Genomic DNA, 21,697 nt, shown 5'->3' on the forward strand with positions numbered 1-21,697 from the left:
GTACCTCAGGGAGAACTGCCAATGAAGGTGTGCCATGTATGCTGGTGTAGATGCATGCAAACATGCTTCTGCATTCTTCTTCGGTTGGCATCATCTCAAAAGGTAGACACATAGTCAATTTTCTATGCTTGTCTTGTTAGAGCCCTTCTAACTGTTTGGTCTTGAGAGAAACCCATAAGGGAACTTATTCACGCTTTGTGGGCACTTTTCCCATGATAGTGTTAATAGTCTGTCTACTGAGTTGTACCATTGCCAGAGCTGCTGGTCCCGCGGCAAAAGCAAGTCTAAAATACATGGTACGTAATACAAACTGTACAAATCTCCTAAGGCAACTGTGTAATTTAAAGCTCCTTTCACCTCAGTGGGTACCAAGATGTTGGGAGGGGGAATGGGCATTAAAACAGCCAAGACTGGCGATGTAGCCCCTTCAATCCTCTGGTGTCCTAGGCGAACAGTCCTTTGCGTATGTAGCAACTGACCAGCAAACCAGTTCTGGTGTCCTGGTAAGTTAAAGACATTTCCAAATCTTGTTAAGCCCTACAATTTGCAGGCGGTTGAAAAGCCTTTTAAGCCTGAAACTGCCTGGAGGCAGTGTCTCTAGCCTCAAATGCCACTCACAAATAAAATGTCTCAAAGGTATGAGCAGCTATTACAAAAGTAACTGCAACCCTGCATGGGGACGCCCTGTAAATGGCTTCTATCACAATACAATTACATTTCTCAACAGCAGCAGGAACAAAGGCATTCCCACACATAGGTTGAAATTAACGGTGCTTCACTCAGCTCCTAAGGAGGAAGAGGGTGATCAGTGAGCTGTCACACTTTACCAGGGATGGGCCAGCTCAAGCCCACTCAACAAAGCAAGGAGCCCAGACTTCTGGAATCAACACAGGAGGGGGCTTCCATTTGAAGATTTGGTGAGAAAGCCCTGGCAGTGATGTCAGCAACGGGGCGGAGCTGAGGCCCTCGGAAGATGTGACTAGTGACCCCTGGATGACACCATCTTGAACTGTCCCAGCATGCTGTGTAGGAGGTTTGGAACAAGGGTGGAGGGATGGCATGGCACATTAGAATTGGCCTGGGGTGCTCTGCTTCTACAACCTTCCACCCTCCTTTAAAAACTCTTGTATATGAGCGAGACTCTCTCTTGGGTGGTGTTTTTCTGCCCCGCTCCCTGTGCCTCAGTGAGGCCGAAGCAGGCAGCCACCACGAGTAAAAAGATCCCTGCCCGCTTAGAAGCCTCCGGCTTCTGCAGTCGCATGGGGAAGTACAGACCTCACAGGAGTCAGCCGAGCAGCGAGGGGTGTGCTCCCTCGGCTGCCCCCAATGATTTGGAGGCATCAGGGAGCCCAAGTGGGACTGGGCACCCCACAACCAAAAACCAAAAGGAGGCGCAAGACTGTGCTCCAAAGAAAACATAAAGAGGAGGCAGCGCAGGAGAGCCAATTATCTGATATTCATGGCTCCAGGCTGGAGCGCCCCATAGTGCCCTCCAGGGTTACCTAATTTGCATATTCTTCTCTTCTTCTGCTGGCCCCAGGACAGCAGAGTTCCCACCAATGTTAAAAAGAGAGCATGGGGACTGCAGAAGTGGAGCAGCTCAGCCCAAGGAGTATTAAAAGTCCTGACCCTATGTTTGCTGGGTCAGGGAAACCTTGACCTTCTGGGATTTTTCAAACAACTTTTTAAGCACTCTCAAGTCCACCTTCTGCTCTGCAGCTGGGAGTGCAGTGCCCTAGGGGCTGGTTCTGTGGGCATATATAATGTGGCCTGAGGGTGTGTAAAGAAGATACATGTAATTAAGTACCCTTTACTGGCTGAATCTATGGCTCTGTTTTATGTGATCAGAAAGTGATGCCCTCTAGGCATTGTGTTTATAATGGCATTATCATGGTTTGAAAGTATACAAAAGGCACACATGCTCATGTTATGTTCATTTTAAAATGCGTTATTGATATAATAATGTTGATGATGATTACTGATGAAAGTGGACACACGTTATTAACATTAATAAGGGCATTCACACTTGATTAATATTGAAGATGGTTTGTTATGTTATGTTATAGCATTTATACAGCGCACAGCTGCCCCAGCAAAGGGGTGTCCCAACAGTATAAAATTATGTCTTTAACATAGGGTTTATTAATTTTGAACCTTTAACCAAGCCAAAGGACTTACCTTATATGTTTGTATGACCCTCTAGAGGGTCAAAGTTGATTATGCAAAATCATCTGTGGTAGTTTCCATCTGCCTACTGTATATATTTTAAAATAATGTGTAATATGTTGTAGTTTGTGTGTAATAAATGTACTTTTCCTTTTTCTAACGAAAAAGCACTTACTGGACAATCATTTATTGAGTGTTATTATTGCATGCCAGTGAGTGGTGATTACTAGCCCACACCAGCTCCCCTGAATAGTCCTCGGACTGCTCTGCTTCGCTACCGAGAGACTCAAGTGCTACAATGGGGTGCTTGGTTCCCAGAAAGGGAAAATTATGGACTTATTACTTGTGTAGGCCACACAACTAATATCCGGATTTCCTACAGAGGTTAGGTTTTAATTACTTACTTTTATGGTTGATACTGTTATGAGCTTGATGAAACCCAACTATAAGGAATATCTGAGCAGTGTTGTAAGTGTGCTTTGTGCTCTGTCTGATGTGTTCGGTACGATGTAGTCTGTTACTTTGTTGTGTCAAGTGCAGCTCCAGAAGTGTGCACAGCCTTTATTTACTGTGCGCCCTCTTGAGAGTTCATGGAGACCCAACCATACGGAGTACCTCAGCTGGATTGAATGAATGTGCAGGGCACCGTCTAATATTTGTGCTGAGTGTTTGTGCGTCGTTGCTACTCAGTGAGTGTAAAATATGCATATGCTCTGTTGTATTAGATGCATGTGCATGGTTGTAATGTGTTGTATCTTTACTGTGTTAGGTGTTCTGGCCAATATTTGCAGTTGGATGCACAGTACAGATGTTACACATAATGTCTCCTTTGTGGATAGGAGTCACTGCTAGACCTGCCACTCTCTCACCTCATGGCTGTTGCAGCTGCTCAATTTTCCGGCCTACTTGGAGCAGAATTCTGTTCTTCTTGCCAGGCTGCTAAGGTAAGATTCTGATAGTTTTTCTCTTGTGGGAGTACAATCAGGGCTCACATCAAAACTGTAAATGTTTTCAATGTAGTTTAGCAATCCAGTTTCATCCATCATTCTTAAGCCACACCCATTGAATGACCATCACTTCTTGCTGAAAATAGACACCCATCTAGGGGGGCAAACTGGGGCATTGTCATCTGCACCCAATGGTACCATTGTGGCCCTCCAATTCTAGCTATCACCTCTCATTCACCGGACCAGAATTTGAGCACATATGTGGTCCTCATGCATGACAAGCACACACCCATCCCCCAGCTCCACCGTCTCACACGTATGTGCTATTAGCCTACACACACTTGTTTTCTCTGTATATCATGCACAATAATTCTAGATACCATGCCTAGCAGCCTGCATTATGATTATAGGGATTTCCTGGCCCTTACCTAAAGTCCCGTACATGCCCTTTTCAAACCAGTTCTGACTTCTTTTTTTTTTAAGCATGTTTTTATTATGGTGCATATTAAAGCGTACATTACATCACAATAGTGTTCTAGAGCATAATCAGTAGTATATCAAATACAGCATATTGGTCCATGTTATTGGAAAAAAAGATTCAGCCAGCTGCAGTGGTGTACTGAAAACAGTAAAAGTCAATGACAGAAACAATACACGCTCTTAAGGCATCGTCAGATGTTGGATTCCATTTTTTGTAAACAATTAAACTAAAAACAGCTATGTACAGAATCATTGAACTGTGTCTTCCCAATTGTGGCACAGTGAACTGTATTGAATGGGTATTGTCTTATACTTTGCAACATTTCCAGGCGTCATGGAACCTAGGGGGCTGGAGGGAGATTGCTTAGGGCACGCGTTTAAGGGGACAGGATGTACGGGTCATGCTGTGTGGGATCTTTCTAGGTGCGCAGGGGCAACAGGCTGAGTAGCAGGGTGGGCGGGGTTGCGTGTGTTGCATGACAGTGCAGCGAGTTCTCCATATTCTGAGTTTGTTGAGAAGAACCTGTCACTGATAATTATTTCGAGGGGCTGCCATATGTTTTTAGGTCTGGAGAATGGGGTCTGGAGTGTAGCATATAGCTCACTGGTGGTGTCACAGTAGGCCAGGCTGCGAGCCAGTCTTTGACGGTGGGGAGGTGTCTGTCACCCCAGTGAAGGGCAATCTCCCGCCTGGTGTGCCATCATTGTGTACTGGCAAATGCCTTTTGGAAGATCCAGTAGGGCCATAAGGAGAGTCGGGTCGATGTACATCTCCACCAAATGAGTCAAGCAGGAAAAGACCTCCTTCCAATAGCGTGCAACATGCCTACAAGTCATATGCAAGAAGTTTACTTCCACATCATAGTATTTGGGGCACTTGGGTCCTGGTATGATCAAATCTCTGGAGGCCTACTGGGGTGACATATGCGCGATGTAAGAACTTGAAGTGAATATGTTAATGTCTGTGGTTAGGAGAGATGGAACGTGTCAGCAAAGAGCAGGCAGTCCATATTTTGTCAGGCGGGTGACAGCCTAGGTCACGCTCCCAATGATTGCGGGGTTTTTGATCGAGGGTATGCAATAAAGTCAAGCATGAGTGATATATCTTGGACACGAAATAAGTGCCACTGTCGTCTATCAGCAGTGTTAGTGGCATGTACTCCTCGGAAGCCAATGGACAAGACAGGAGCTTCGCGCAAAACGCGCTGTGAAGGCATTGCATCACGAAACGGTCCGTGACTGTAACAGTGACGAAGCATGTGTATGTAGAATGTCACCTGCTGCACCATTCACATCATGACCTTGTTGTCTGCAAGGTAACTGCACTTGTTGCTGCCTGTTTCGTAGTATAATATAGCATAGCTCTTGTATATAAAATTCATTTTTAACATGCAATGTTTATTACATCATTTAGAATTTGATCATAATGACCAAACAGATTAGGTTGGAAAAGTTAGTCCGATAATTCCTCAAAGTGAAAAGACAGGTACTGATGCATGAATAGGAAATTGTACAAACATTCTAAGGCTAAACCATCTGCTTTATACAACTAAGTAATAAAAATCAAGCATTCCAGCATACTGTTAGAAGCTGTCTGCCTTTTCCATAGGAAGAGATCTTATCTTGGCAGTGAATGGGGCTTAAAGCTTTAGTAGAAGTATCACAAATGCGTGCATCCAAGGGAAGTTATCCAAAAAAAAGTTCCACACACAAGCGAATGAATTTAGTAATTCAGCGATGGCAACTGATAAGAGCCCCCTTTTAAGATCCAATAAATACAAGACATTTCACAAGCACAGTGCAAGTGTTGTGGAGGGGAAACCTAAAAAAGGGGGAGGACCAGCATTTAGAAAAGTGCAATACATCCGCTATGGATAGTGGGAGATGTATCCAGCATTCCACCCGAATGGTCAAAGGCTTAACAGCTTGACTGTATTTCAATCAGATTACATGTTATTTGTCACAATGTAAGTGGATGCCTAGGTATTTAACCGAGCCGTCACAAGCTCTGCCTTCTTGAACTGAAACGCAGTCAGCCTCCCTCATGCCCTTCCTGTTGTTCATACTCTACTTGAACACTCCTGTCAGCACCTCTTCTCAAACACTGTTGTTGTATCAGGGGGACCATGACATGACCAGGGCATATCAAAGGTACACTCTTCCATTGCACACAATCCCCATATGGGCGACTTTAACCAAAACCCTTCACATTTGTCAGGATAAGGACACAACACTTTGACACAATATCAGATGTAAAAATGAATCAATAAAAGCAATGACAAATGTGTGTATTAGAGCTGATGTGTTGTGCTAGTTCCTGTGCCAAAATCTTTCACATTCGTACTTGGTGCTCATTTCTAGAAGACGTTCCCAGTTAAATGTTATCAAACCAACATTACTGCGGACTTTATGGCTTGTGGGTGGAGCCGATGGCTTACTTTGTCTTTTTACTTTATATTTCATTTCCCATTTTATCTTATAGTTTTATATCTTTCTTTTCTGTATGCTGTAAGAAGTTTATTAGCAAATTTTGATAAACCACAATTGCATCTCTAACAGCGTCCCTTGATGTTAGGTCTTTTCAGGTTGGCCTTATCTTCTCAATATAATGGAGAAGTCCTTTCATTAAGGGGTTCTTTGAATTTCTGCGAGTTTCCAGACCGATCCACTCACCAGTGGCCACTGGTAGGTGAATAAGTAACCATCAGACAATGAAAGCCTAAACATACAATAACGGCGTTCATTTAATAGATAAGAGGCTTTAAGGAACCTTGCATTCATGTTTGCCCACCTCATCCCTCAACAACCCGACAAAGGCTATTGCACCGAAATGCGCGGGGCCATGGCGGATTTGTGTTGTTAGGTCGAGCCTAGCGTTGCAGCGCATGCGCTGCTCACTCTGCGAGGCATGCTGTAGTAGGGTATGTTTTAGAAGTGGAGTGGAAGCCCCGCCCATATTTTTCATTGGCTGGTGGCATTGTCTTTGGTAAACGCTGGCTTCTTAGTCCCTCATTGTTACTGTCCAGTCTCCTTTTGTGGCCACCCATCAGGACTGGATCTTTTACTTGTGGTGTTACACTGTCTCCTTCATAAGTCTGTAAGCACTTTTTTTTATTAGGGGCTTTGGCAAAGGCGGCGCGTGTTTATTTTTGCATCGTGCTTTCACTTTCACTTTACAATAGCTGCTGCCCCCCCCTGTGATTGCTGTATGAGGCAGCAGCTATTGTAAAAGTGAAAGCACAATGCAAATCTAAACAAGCGGCTGCCTTTGTGCAATGCCGGCAGCTTGTTAATGCGTGCATCTTGTCTTGCAAATGTGCGCCTTGTTGGGAGCCATTGACATCGCTGTTCCCAGGTGACGCTTTATTCCCATAAATACCAGACATACCCAAAAATGAGCGCTGGCTGTAAAGTGATCCTGGTCAGAGCTGCACATTGAGACTTTGAGCTGTGTTATTCTAGTAAGGCATGTAAGTCTGTAAGCACTTTTTTTTATTAGGGGCTTTGGCAAAGGCGGCGCGTGTTTATTTTTGCATCGTGCTTTCACTTTACAATAGCTGCTGTCCCACCCGCGATTGCTGTATGGGGCAGAAGCTATTGTTAAAGTGAAAGCACAATGCAAATCTAAACAAGCGGCTGCCTTTGTGCAATGCTGGCAGCTTTTTAATGCGTTCATCTTGTCTTGCAAATGTGCGTGAGACTCTGAGCTGCGTTATTCTAGTAAGGCGTGTCTTCTCAACACACTTCTTGTCTCATTTCTATCCTTGTGTTGTCAGCAGCAAAGAGCTTTGGGCATCAACTCTTTCTCCACGCTCCCTCCTGGAGCTCAGTGGGCTTGTTCTGCAAGTTTGAAGTGCAACTCTCTGTGGTTACGTTTAGTTAAAATCCACGAACAGCATGTTAAGAACTGTGAGCCCCATCCTTTTGATTTAAAAGAATTGCGTTACAAACGGAATGTTACACAATTTGTTTCTCTTTCCCAGTGGTATCAGGCTGCATGCTTAAAAGCACACCAGCCTTTAAGGGTTTATATATTATTGCTAACACAATGCTTTAGGATTACCGTGCCCTTTACCTAAAGAGGCAAGATGTTTTCAGCTCAGGTAAGAAATACATCGATAAAACACAAGCTTTCTATTCAGTTATATCCTACAGTGAAAATCTTGTTTCATTTTCCACTTTATGGGGATTTACACTTGATGAACTTAACAGAAGTCTTGGCACACCTAGCTAGAGGATGGATTTTCATTTTAAAGACCACGGGTTCGATACTGCAGTGCTCTATGTAATGTTTAGACCGCACGGTTGCGGTCTAGTTGTTAAGCGCACGTAGGCGTGCGCATACGCGGCGGCGTACTACGCCGCGTACGATATAAAAATAAAGGTGGGCGTGTCCCGAGTTAGTCGGGACCACGCGTAGACTGCAACGTGTGTCCGCGTGAGTCTCTGTGCAATGCGCTGCATACCAGCGCGACCCCAGGTCAAACAACGACCTGACAATGGCGACGATGGGTGTCTGACCCCACGCTGTGCTCCTCGCAGCTCCGCCCGGCTCTCCGGTGCCTCTGACGGCCCGGCCCTTGCACGCGGCCCCGACGGCCCCAGATAAGGCCCTGCCCTTGGCTGGTGAAGGGTGGCGTCGCGCTCGCTCCTGGTGCGCCCCGCAGCCTGTGTTCCTGGCGCCTCCTGCCCCGGTGAGCGTGGTGATTGTTGCTAGGGGGTGTCCCGGCTGCGCCCATAGGCCGCGCCACGTGCTGTTTGGCGCCAAACCTGCCGGTGGTGGCACACCCTGCGCTGGGGTGGTGCAGCTTCCAGGAGAGGGAACTTCCACCCAGGCCGTCCAGTGGGCGCCTCCAGCCCGGCCCAGACCGTCCGCCCTGAGTGCCCACGAGAGAGAACTGCCCTGCCCGCGCCACAATGACGGCCATTCCCCCTATCGAGCCCTTTGTGGTCGACGGCGCGCCCGCATCTCTAGCGCCCAGATGGAAGGATTGGACAGAAAGGCTGAATTTCTACTTCGAAGGTGCAGGGACGGCGAGGGACCGGCGCAGAGCGCTCCTCCTCCATCTCGGAGGTAAGGACATTCACCGCATCTACAAGACCTTAACGGAGGCCACGCCGCACACCTATGTCACCCTGCTGCAGGCGCTCAACGCCTACTTCGAGCCCATGGCCAGCAAGGACTACGAGAGGTTTCTTTTTCGCCAGGCCAGGCAGGAGGCCGATGAATCTCTTGATGCATTCCATGGGAGGCTTAGAGAACTTGCCAGCACTTGTGGTTTCAGGGATGAACAAGAAGAGATACGCGGCCAAATAATTCAAAACTGCTACTCGTCCGATCTCAGGGTCAAAATCCTCCAAGAAGATGGCAAACCCCTTGCCGAGATCCTGAAACTAGGCCGATCCAAGGAACTGTCGCGAGCAAGAGCGTCGCACATGAAGGCAGCTTTGCACAGGCCGGTAAAGAGTGAACAAGTCAATGTAGCAGAACAAGTGAATGTTGTCCGACCCAAGCAACGGCCGTTCGGAGGAAAGAAGCCACAAGACCGGCGAAAAGACTGTGGATATTGTGGAGGTACACCTCACAGAGCGAAAGACTGCCCAGCAAACGGCAAGAAGTGTGGCGCATGCGGGCGGATGAATCACTTCGCCTCGGTGTGCCGATCATCCAAACCAAAGCCGGAAGCAGCAAATGCCATCAGGGACAGCCCGGAGAGCGAGGACATGGATGATGACGTCCATGATTACCCCATACACTATGTCTTTGCCATCGACCACCCATCCAGGAAGAAGAAGCGTCTCCCAAAGTGTCGAATAAGAGTGAACCAACAAGAAGTGAGGGCCACCATAGACACGGGAGCCTCCATAGAGTTGATGGCAGCAGATGTGTACAATCAACTGCGTGACAAGCCGACGCTGTGTAAGGCGAAGATACGAGTGTTTGCCTACGGACAGAAAACCCCAATACCACTGGTCGGGTGCTTCCAAACTGAGATCTGCCATCAGGACAAGAAAGTCCCCTCCACCATCTACGTGACGAAAGAAGGAAGCGGCATGCTACTAAGTGGGAGGACAGCCGAGGAACTGCGACTCATCTTCTATGCCATGGCGGTCCTAGAAGATGAACTAGATGCCATTCTAGAAGAGTATGAAGACACGTTCAGAGGCATAGGATGCCTCAAAGGCAAAGAGGTATCGCTGCATATTGACCCCTCCATCCAGCCAGTGGCCCTCCGACACCGGCGGATAGCGTTCCACCTCCGGAAGAAGGTGGAAGAAGAACTCGAAAGTCTGGAGAGGCAGGGAATAATCGAGAAGGTCGAAGGGCCCACACCCTGGGTGTCACCGATTGTGGTAGCAAGAAAGCCCAAACAGCCAGGACAGGTCCGCATATGCGTGGACATGCGTCTGCCCAATGCAGCGGTGAAGAGGGAGCGTCACCTAACACCCACCATCGACGACATCCTGAGTGAACTCAATGGCGCCAAGTGGTTTTCCAAAATGGATCTTCGCTCAGGTTACCACCAGCTGCCCCTACACCCTGATTCCAGGTACATCACCACATTCTCCACACATGTGGGCCTACGGCGATATCGCCGCCTCAATTTCGGCATATCAAGTGCGGCAGAAGTATTCCAGAATACGATACGTGAGGTACTCAGCGGACTCCCAGGTGTACTGAACGTCAGTGACGATCTGCTAATATACGCCCAATCGGTAGAAGAACACCACCAGAGGCTAAAGGGGGTCCTGCGAAGACTCAAAGACTCGGGCCTCACCCTGCACCGAGAAAAATGCCAATTCCTCCGCAACACCATCAGTTTCTTCGGATACACATTCTCGGACAAAGGCATTGCTCCCGATCCGGAGAAGGTCAAAGACGTACAGGCAGCTCCCGCTCCTACCAACATCTCTGAAGTGCGGAGCTTTCTTGGGATGGTCAACTTTTGTGGCCGCTTCATCCCAGACCTCTCCAATATCACCCGACCCCTCCGAGAACTCACGAAGTCGTCCACACCATGGCAGTGGGGTGAAGAGCAGGACGAAGCATTCCGCAGCACCAAAGCGGCTCTATCCGCGGAGAAGACACTCTCCTATTTCGACCCATCCAAGCAGACCAACATCGCTGTCGACGCCAGTCCGTTCGGCCTAGGGGCCGTCCTCACGCAACGCCAAAATGGAGACGACTGGGCACCGATCGCATATGCAAGTCGGTCTCTCACCGAGACAGAACAGAGGTATTCTCAGATAGAACGGGAAGCCATAGCGATTCACTGGGCGTGCCGGCATTTTCACATGTATGTGTATGGACACCCATTCACTGTCTCGACGGATCACAAGCCCCTTATTCCGCTATTCCGGGGCTCGGTCTCCAAACCACCCCCCAGGATTGAAAAATGGATACTGCAACTGCAGGAATATGACTATCTGCTGGAGTTCAGACCGGGAGCCTCCAACCCAGCGGATTTCCTCTCACGACACCCCAGGGCGGCCACCCCAGGAGAAAAAGAGGATGCAGAGGATACAGAGTCTTACGTGAATGCAGTGGTCGAGAGGTCCAGACCGCTCCCCATGAGCCTGGACATGATTATCGAAGCCACCAGGAATGATGAAGTTTCCCAGCTTGTAGCGGATGCCATACGCACGAATGAATGGAAAGCTCTCCAGGCGTCGCTGGGCAGGAGAACACCGCAAGCGAAAACAGCGTTGGAAGCATTCTTGAGGGTCCGTGAGGAACTATCTGTGGACAGTCTAGGGTGCATACTGAGGGGACCCAGAATCGTAATGCCTTCATCCCTCACCCAACAAGCCGTCGCGCTTGCGCATCGAGGGCACCAGGGAGTGGTGAAAACAAAAAGCCGACTTCGGGCAAAACTGTGGTTTCCTGACATGGACTCACAGGTGGAACGAGCTGTCAAGGAGTGCCAGTGGTGCCAAGCCGCGGGGCCCTCAGAGAGCCCGCCCCCGATCGTCACCGAGGCTGGCCCGGAGAAGCCGTGGGAACATGTGAGCGCTGACTTCGGTCACTTACCAGATGGAAGGCACATGCTGGTCATCATGGATGACTACACCAAATATCCAGAGGTGGAAATAATATCATCCCTCACCGCAAAGGAAGTGATCGCCAAGTTTGAGAAGACAATTGCAACACATGGCATCTTCGAGAGAGTCAAAACTGACAATGGACCCCCCTTTCAAAGTCAAGAGTTCTCGGAATACCTCACCGAGTGGGGTATACACCACAGGAAAATAACACCCAGGTGGCCACAGGCGAACGGAGAAGTAGAGAGGTTTATGCGCACATTAAACAAAATAATCCGAATTGCCCATGCGGAAGGAACGTCTGTGGAAAAGGGAATCTACTCATTCCTCAGAGAATATAGACTAACACCACACCGCACCACAGAGGCAGCACCGGGTCCATCAACGATGGGACGCATAATCCGAGACACCATCCCGAATCACCACACATGGAACCCCACTGAGGCAGAGTCATGGAGGACCACATCCAATAGGAAGAAATCTAACGATTATGCCAGTTTCCGGAGAAGATCCAAAGAATCATCCATTGCAGAAAACGACAGGGTCTATGTCAGAGACAGGTATCCCGGGAGCAAGTTCCGACTCCCGTTCGAACCGCAACCATGGACTGTCACGAGCCGCAATGGAACAATGATCACTGCCCAACGAGGAGGCGAATCCGTCACCAGGAATGTCTCGTTCTTCAAGAAAGCAGTCAGCCCGAGGAATGACCTGCCTGACGCCGAGAGGAATGGAGAGTCACCCGTTCGGCCAGAAATCACCCAAAGTCCGCCGGACGGCGCAGACCAGGAGTGGAATAACAGCCCGGCGGAGGAGACACGTGCCTCTGCGACACTCAGTGCTGCTACGCCGGGGCGTTCCCAGAGTCCCCGGAGCCCCGGAGCTCCCAGCAGTGAACCACCCCGGAGAGTTCTGTTCCGTGGGGAAGCAGCTGGCTACGGACTGAGGAGAAACCCGGTGCCCAACTTCCAGATGGCTGACTATGCAGTGGGCTGAGAACACTCGCAGAGACTAGAGACTGGTAACAGGCCGGATGGCCATTGTTCTTGCTTATTTGATTTTTGATCCCCAAGAAACTACCATGTTTTGATATTGCTGATTTTTGTCGTTTATTAAAGGTGGAAAGGAATGTAATGTTTAGACCGCACGGTTGCGGTCTAGTTGTTAAGCGCACGTAGGCGTGCGCATACGCGGCGGCGTACTACGCCGCGTACGATATAAAAATAAAGGTGGGCGTGTCCCCGAGTTAGTCGGGACCACGCGTAGACTGCAACGTGTGTCCGCGTGAGTCTCTGTGCAATGCGCTGCATACCAGCGCGACCCCAGGTCAAACAACGACCTGACACTCTATACCTTTTGACATGTATAATTTTGTCCTTTTCAGTACTGGTTATTTTGACCATTTATTAGCTAGGATGCACTGGTTATTTTTCCGGCAGTATTTAGGCTCTTTTGTTGTGTTTAGCAACAAATCCTTCTATTTTGTAGAAAGCAAATAGGAAGTGAGAATCGGTGGAGCGGAAGAATCAATCCGGTTCTGGCTTTCCATGTAACTCTGGCACCGGCAATGTGCAGCGTTACTATTTCACAGAAGATGCTGCCAGTTTATGAACAGGAGGTAAGATAGCAGACGGGCACTTTTGTTTGGTTTTATTAAGACCATAGGGTATTTTAGCGGAGGATGTTTTCTCATTTGCTTTTGTTTTCTTGTTTCTTGTTTGTTTGTGTTTTCTCATGACCAGCCTTACACATATTACAGAGGGACAATGTACTATTTCTCTTTTGATAGACACAACGTACACTAGCTACTCAGCTGAGCATATTTGTAGTATTTTGGCGAGGTTATGCTATTTACCGATCTTGCTCCCCAAAAGATGTCGGCCTCAAGTCCATATGACTCCAGCCCATATCTAATGCGCATTCTCAGTGTAGCACTTTGTGCATCTCTATGGACTCCAGTCCTGAGCTGTAACATGACGTGCACGTGTAGTTTCAGCGCATTTTCGAATGGGATTTGTAGTTTACAAATAGCTGCTTTCACCAGCCTTCCTGAGCCGGCTTCCTCGCGTGTCGTTGCTTCTTTAGAATCTCGCCACATTCTTAGGCACTGCGACGCACATGTTTTAACCTACACGAAATCAGCGCCTTGGTTCCCTGTGCACATTAGAGGTAAACACCCCTTTGTAGTGACGGAGCCACCTAGCCCGTCCACACAAACCACTCACGCACGAACGCACCCCGAGGGCGGGCTTGCCCAAGGGTTTAAATAAAGGGGCTCTCGACCGCTCGGGGTCTTGGCCCAGTGACAAACTACAGTGTCAGTGTCTATCATTTTCCAATTACAGGTACCTGCGGCCTACCTTGCATATCCTGAGTGTCCTGGCGTAGCAGGATACTACATTGGCGACGAAGCGGGTCTCACCCACGCCTCTGCCGTGCCGTACCCATCGTGCCTGATCCTGGTGCTGTGGCCGCGGCGTGCGCCGCCAACGAAGCAGTCCTGCGGAGCGTGTGCAGCCAGCCTGCCGGCCCGGCATATCACCACAGTGGGTGCCCACCCCGCGAAGCAGCTGCTGTCCGGTGGGGGAGGTTGCGTCGTCGTGCACCTTATCAGCGGTGCACACACCGCGGCGCGCAGTTCCCCGCCCCGACACCTGGGTCTCGTGGTGCCTGTGGATGAAGAAGACGGCGCAAGCAGCGGTCCTCAGAAGGTGAGCCCAGCCCTGCTGGAAGCGCGTCCATGCGTACGCCCTACACGCTGCTCCCACACTAGTGTGGTTGAGCATACGTGCCGATCTCTGCAAGGCCTGCTGTGCCCCGCGACCACGCGGCAGAGCTCGCAAAGAAGAAGAGCATCCCCAGAGCAGACAGTGCAACGCGCCGCGCTGGAGAAAGCGTGTGTGTGTCTCTCTCTTGTTCTTGTGCCCAGTTGGCTCGTCAGTGCCCGCACTAGCTCCTGCACGTTGTATCGCCTGCTATGTCTGTGTGGCTTGGTCTTCAAAGGTAGAAAAGAAAAAAAAAGTGGAAGAAAAAAAAGACAAGTAAGAAGGCATGAACCTGCTCAGCACGGCCCCCGTATCTATCTGCCACCTGCCAGACTAGCGCTCCACTTACCTGTCTGGCCCATTCACCGACAACTACTACCTAAACCTACGACAGTGAGGGGCATTTGTAACACGAGCCCACGCTCTGCGCCTGCATTCATATTGACACCCCTGCCTCACCTCGCCTGCCCTGCCACACACACCCCAGGATGTGCCAGCCGACGCTAACAATACATATTGAGCGTGCAGAACGCAGATGGAGGAGGTAATGCACCTGTGGCACCGCCACCACCACCACTACTGCCTCAGCAGGCTGCCGCACCGGATCATCCTCGGCCTGGTCAGGCCATGGCTGCCCCCATTCTGCCATTTAGCGAGATGTCTGATCCCGCCACCGCTGCGGCCCGCTGTAAGTCCTGGATCGGCCGCCTGGACCACTACTTTATGGGTGTGCGGGAGACCGATGGAAGAGTAAAGAGGTCGCTCCTCATGTGCTATGGAGGGGGTGAACTATACGAATTGCTTGAGACTTTACCTAACACCGGACTGGATGATGATTACAATGGAGCAGTGGCAGCTCTGAACCGGCATTTGGACCCCAAATAAACCCCGATTTTGTGCGTTTCAAACTCAGACAAGTGCGTCAAGGAGAGGCTGAAACCATTGACGTCTTTTACGCCCGTCTATGGAAGCTGGCGAGCTCCTGCACGCTGCCAGACCAGAGGGAGGAAATTAGGGCGCAGGTCATCCAGGGATGTCGTTCCATGACACTGCGCCGTCTGATACTGCGCCAGCCGGGCAACAGTCTTGATGAAATCCTTGTGCTCGCCAGGTCCCACGAGCTGTCTAATGCACGTGCAGACGAGATGGAAGAGGCCCACACCCCAGGTCGCAAAGCCTCAACCACTGGTTGTCAAAAAAGAGAGGGTAGACACGATTTAGAGACGGCCCACTCAACCACGAGGATCCACTAGACCTCCCCAGAACAACACATGTGGCAACTGTGATCTGGATCACCCTCCGGCAGGAAGATGTTTCGCAAGAGGAAAAATGTGCTCTCAGTGCGGAAAACGTAACCATTTTGCAAAAGTCTGTAGGAGCGGAAGAGGAAGGAGCAGTGCCCCTGGCTCACGCGGTCTCTCTACGGCGATGAGGCAACTGATGCTGGAGGACCCGGCGGAACAAACGGACAACAACCCACTAGAGTTTGGTTTGGGTGCTGACAACGACGAGGTATTCTTCGTATCGTATGTCAGCCGGGAAGGAACACGGCGCCGCCCGCCGCCCATGTGTACTGTCACCGTCGCTGGATCTCCCGTGAGTGCCCTCATAGACACCGGAGCATCAGTAAACCTGATGGACAGTGACCAGTACGAGAAGCTATCGCCACGTCCGCCACTCCTGCCGTCCAAGGCAAGGATGTACACGTATGATGGAAACAAACCGCTTCCTCTACGAGGAGTCATGGAAGTCGAAATTGCCAGTGAGGGTCATCGTCTCAACACAAAGTTCCACGTCACTGAAGGAAAACGAGGCACCCTCCTTAGTTGCCACATGGCGGAGGACCTGGAGCTAGTATTCTTTGCGAACCACGTGCATGACCTAGATGCTCGAGAGATACTCAGAGACTTTCCCATGCTGTTCGAGGGCTTCGGCTGCCTGAAGGGGAAGACGTTCAAGTTGCACGTTGATCCGACGGTCCAGCCCATGGCCTTGAGGCATCGGTGTGTCCCATTTTACTTGCGGCCGCAAGTGGAGGAGGAGCTGAAGAAGTTGGAGGACCCAGGGGTGATAGAGAAGGTGTCAGGCCCCACACCATGGGTGTCCACGAAACCAAAACAGCCAGGGGCCATTCGACTCTTTGTCGACATGCGCCTACCAAACAAGGCCGTGAAGAGGGAACGCCATCCCACGGCAACGATGGATGACATCGTGGCCGACCTGAACGGCACCGAGTGGTTCACCAAACTCGACCTCAATGCCGGCTATTATCAGCTGGTGCTCCACCCTGATAGTAGGAACATCACCACGTTCTCCACTCATGTAGGACTACGTCGCTACAAGAGATTGAGCTTTGGCGTATCATCGGCCACGGAGGTGTTCCAAAACACAATAAGAGAGACTCTCATGGAACTGCAGGGTGTAATAAACTTGAGTGATGACATCCTCGTAATCTCTAAGACGCTGGAGGAGCACCACATACACCTCCGAGCCACTCTTCAACGGCTGGTGGACCACAGACTCACCTTACACAAAGCCAAGTGCTCGTTTTATCAGGAGGCGGTGGACTTCTTTGGGTACATCTTCTCCAGGAAAGGGCTGCGTGTTGACCCAAAGAAAGCGGAGGCCATACGTTCTTCCCCGAGACCAACGTCAGCCGCTGAAGTCCGGAGCTTCCTCGGGATGGCCACGTACGGTGGCTGATTCATTCCCAACCTGGCGTCCCTGTCCGCGCCGCTCTGGGCCCTCACGAAGTCTGGTCAACCTTGGGTCCGGTCCGCAAGGGAAGATCTGGCATTCCAGGCTGTCAAGGAGGCCCTCATCGACAACAAAGTCATGGCATACTTCCGCCCACACCGTCGCACTGAAGTCGTGGTGGATGCAGGTCCCGTAGGACTGGGACCACTCTGATGCAGGAAACAAAGTCCAAGGAATGGGTTCAAACTGCATACGCCAGCCGGGCGTTGACTGCAAAGGAAATGAGGTACGCACAGATAGAGCTGAAGCCCTGGCCATCAAGTGGGCAAGCCAGCACTTCCATCTCTACTTATATGGACATGTGTTCCGGGTGGTCACGGATCACAAACCTCTGGTTTCTCGCTGGCACGTCTCAGCTCGCCCCTCCCCGGATCGAGAGATGGGAGGTTCAGCTTCAAGCCTATCAGCTTGAAGTATTCTTCCGTCCCGGGGTCAACATCCTGCTGACTTCTTATCGCGATGCCCTGGCCCGACAGTGCCATCTAATACGATGGTCGACGAAAACTACACTGACGAATTTGTCCGGATGGTCTCCATCGAAGCATGCCCAGTCGCTCTCACACTGGAAGACGTGGGGAAGGCTACCGAATCAGATGAATGCCTTGCCAAGGTCAAGACCACGTTAGCCAACAGGAACTGGCGTCACTTCCTAAGATGGTATATGCTCCTTGACAGCGGAGGAAAGGCTGTTCCGACAACAGGTATAGAGAGTGCAGAGCAAAATCGGTGAAGGCCTTCATGGAGTCTTATTGCGATGAACCACCCTCGTGATCCAGAGGAGCCTTCAAGAAGAAGTTGTCCATCTAGGGCATCAAGGGGTCTCGAAGACAAAGTCCAGGCTGAGATGCAAAGTCTGGTTTCCAGGGATGGACACCATGGTCGAGGAGGTCGTCCACTCATGCCATGCCTGCAGCATTCCAGGAGTACCTCGCCTCCATAGGCATCCGACACCGGAAGATCACGCCTCAGTGGCCACAGGTGAATGGAGAGGTAGAACGGTTCATGCGAACTATGAATCAGGCCCTCAGAATTGGAGTGGAGAAGGGAGAAGATGGCAAATAGTACCTCCTACAGTTTCTCAGCGCATATCGACAAAACCCACACTGCACCACCCAGTGTGTGCCGGCTCATCTGGTGTTTCGGAGAGCGTCCAGAGACAGAGACGGTGTTCCCGCGGACCCATCATTGACTCCCCTGGCGCTGGATCAAGATGCTGACCAAACCCGGAGGAAGATGTCCAATGAGAAGGCGAGCCAAGCTAAGAAGAGCGCAACCGAGGCACATTCAAGTCGGAGACCAAGTCGTGGTGAAAGACCGATACCCCAGCTGGAAGTATCGCACCCCATATGAGCCCGAAGTGTGGGAGGTTGTCAATGTGCAGGGCACCATGGTGTCTGCGATGCGCGCGGTACTCGCGCAGTCACGAGGAACACCTCAGGGTTCAAGAAGATTGCGAGTGGACCGCCAACCGACTGTACCCCGGAAGATCTCGAGGCAGAAGTAGGGGTGGTCTCCCAAGATACCGTTCCTGACAGCCCGGAGCCAAACCAGCACCAAGCAGGAAGAGCGCTAGTTACAGCGGAAGAATCACAGAGAACTGTGACCGCATCGTCCGAGTCGGAGAGAGACGCGGAGGGGTTGGAAGCAAATAAGAGCTCCCAGAGCCAGAAGTATGGTCTCCGGCCGAACCCAACTCCTAGCCAGAAACTGAGAGACTTTGCGTGGTGCGTAAAGAAAGACTGAACATTCTCCAGAAAGGGTTTTCTTTGTATCTAAAAGATTGGAGGAATATAGTGATGGAGCCACCCGGCCCGTCCACTTAAACCACTCACGCACGCACCCCGAGGGCGGGCTCGCCCGAGGGTTTAAATAAAGGGGCACTCGACCGCTCGGGGTCTTGACACAGTGGCGAACTACAGTGTCTGTGTCTGTCATTTGCCAATCACAGGTACCTGCGGCCTACCTTGCATATCCTGAGTGTCCTGGCGTAGCAGGATACTACACTATACATTATGATGTTTCTTTCACTACAGAACACTGGTGCAAGTGTATAACATTTCAGGCAATGGCGTAAATTCTATTTGCACAAGTGCAGTTTGTCTGCACATTCGCTAGTGGGCAGTGCACTGAGCTGTGCAGTTGCTCAGTTTTAAAGGCACGATGCAGCTGCTTGCTCTAAGGGAGGCAGACGTGGATTTCTTGGCCGTACGTGACTCACCTGCGCACATCATGAACAAGGGAATTTGTATTGTATGTGATAATGTTGGGAACAGTATTTTAGGAGACTGTCAGATTCACGTCTTATATATGTTATATTGTTTACTGTGAAACGTACCGACTGATGTGCAGTTTTATGTTTTTAGTCTATGGAGAAAGAGTTGTGCCGCTCATAGTAATAATGCACGTATGAAGATGCTATCAGTGCATGTGAGTTTACATCTATTCACGCGCGTATGTGTAGACACAATCACCACACTTGTGATATTCATACCAGGTGTGCATGTGTGTGAGTGACAGTCTGTGTGTGTGTGCAAAAGAGAGCTCGTGGTATTTTGATTGGCCAGGGAATTGAACACTAGCTAAATATGCTGCTAAAACATTTCTGTTATTACCAATATTGTTAAGGACAATATATGAATTATTTTCGAACTGTCTTGTTAATCAATACACATCTAACCTGATTCACTACATTTCATCAGAGTCAAGGGATATCTGGGATATGTTTTGGGAAAGCCAGGCAAGTTGTCCTTTTCTCTGTTCTACCCTTGTCAAAACGGCCCTGGTCCTTAGGGAACACTTCAGTAGTGCGGTATTTAGACAGAAATTGGCCTTTGATCTGTTCAGAGACTGCCTTTTTCTACCAAATCTATGGAAAACATCACGGATGCTTGGGGGGCATGGCTTGGCGCGTCAAGATGGCGGTCGCATTCTAAGAGTGCTCCTGGACCCCTCCGTCATCCGCCCAAGATCCGCCTGTCCTTACCTTCATCCAGCCTCACAGCCCGTTGCCATCTACTTCCTGCAGCGGCGGGCATTGAAATTCCGGTCGCGGAGCACCCCAGGATGCTGTGGAACTGTGAGATACACCGGCGCGGTGCTCTCCCAGCAGGATGCCGGCCTCTAGCTCTTGACCCGCGGCACCCCTACTGGCAGCGGGGTGGACCGGAGCATCCCCTTCGTGCCTGAGACGATCGAGAGACCTGATGCGCCCAGCCCCAGTACCTGACCAAGTGCGCTGTGGATCCTCCTTCTCCCGACTACAGGCTAGTCGCTGCCAGAGGCCCGCCTGGGTCTCCTCTTCCGATCTGCCCTGCTTTCCCCGTGACGGCCTGACTTCTGGAATAGAGATCGGCTTCCTTGGTACCTGATCCTGGGTGCTGTCGGTGCTTGGGGGTCCCGCGTGGTTGGTCGCGGCGCCGGCTGCCATCTCGGGCATTTCGGCCGCCATTTTGGGCGGCATGGGGAGGAGGAGGAGACTCTTCCGGTTTGTGGGTGAGTTTGCCCGTATCGGCCGTGTGGAGGCCTGAACTGCTTGCCACTGGGGAAGGTGAAATGGCTGCTCGTTCGCGCAGTGTGGGGCCTGGGCCCCCTCTACCGCCCTCTCTCTTTATCCTGGCCGGTATGGTTGCTCTGATCCCTGCCGCAGCTCACGGCCTACATTTCTGCCATGGACCTTAGGGCTCCCGGGAGCCTCCGGCGCATGAGGTCACCTGAGGGGAGGAGTGGATTCGGGCCGCAGGTTTCGAGCGGCGGGTGGGTCCTGGAGGAGGGCCCCCTCCACGACTCCCGTCCCTGTCTCAGCTTTCTACAATGGCCTGCGGACCCTTGGAGGTGGCCAGCGCCGCACCGGCTTTGCCCTACACGCCGGTTCTCCCTGGGGACGGCCTCTTGCTATCCGGCCTGGGCGCCACAACACTAGTGGTGCCCTGAGGAGCTGTCTGGATGGCGGCGGTGAGAGGTGGCTGTCCCCTCAGCCTTCCCTTGCCCAACCTGACAGAGCCATGGGGGCCCACACTGGTCATAGGCCCCATCCTGCGAGGGGCCTTCATGCGGAGAGGGGTGGCTGGGCCTGTGTGCCTGAAGACCTGACGAGGAGCTGCTGCGGAGGTGAGGAGTCAGGGTATCTGCTGGAGTCGGCCTGTGGCTGCATCTGTCCTTGGCCCGGGGTGGTTGGGGATTCGGCTGTCGCTCGGGCGATGGAGGAGAGGAGATTTATCTCCTGGAGCGATCACCACCCTCATCCCCGACGCGGTCTGGGGCCTTGAAAATGCTCCCCAAACCCTGCTTGGCTGACTGGGGGCCCCCGATATTTCGGTGTGGAGCGGAGGGTGCCTCGGCTACTGTTTCAGGTAGCGGTGACCCCCCTCTGGGGTTGCATCCCCTCTTGAGGACAGCTAAGGGCCAAGTGTGCAAACTTGTCTAGGAGCCTTCTGTAGGGCCTTGACCCCAGTATTGGGAAGCAAGGTGCAGGTGGTCCTCTGGCTCTCCTCCCTCCGCCATCCACTGGCCGCCGGATCGCCCACCGATTTCACACCCTGG

General features: G+C 51.1%; 1 protein-coding gene across 6 annotated transcripts in view; it reads left to right on the plus strand.

The window, feature by feature from the left end:
* The window catches only part of LOC144770234 (syncytin-1-like), a 328,703-nt gene that overhangs the window by 95,277 nt on the left and 211,729 nt on the right, over window positions 1–21,697 (plus strand). For all 6 annotated transcript variants that reach the window (XR_013598839.1, XR_013598840.1, XR_013598838.1 and 3 more), the window contains exon 2: window positions 2,936–3,110. The gene's annotated coding sequence lies outside the window, so the exon portion shown is untranslated. The remainder of the gene's footprint in view (window positions 1–2,935; window positions 3,111–21,697) is intronic.

This window comes from Lissotriton helveticus, chromosome 7, assembly GCF_964261635.1.
Source record: "Lissotriton helveticus chromosome 7, aLisHel1.1, whole genome shotgun sequence".
NCBI lineage: Eukaryota > Metazoa > Chordata > Amphibia > Caudata > Salamandridae > Lissotriton > Lissotriton helveticus.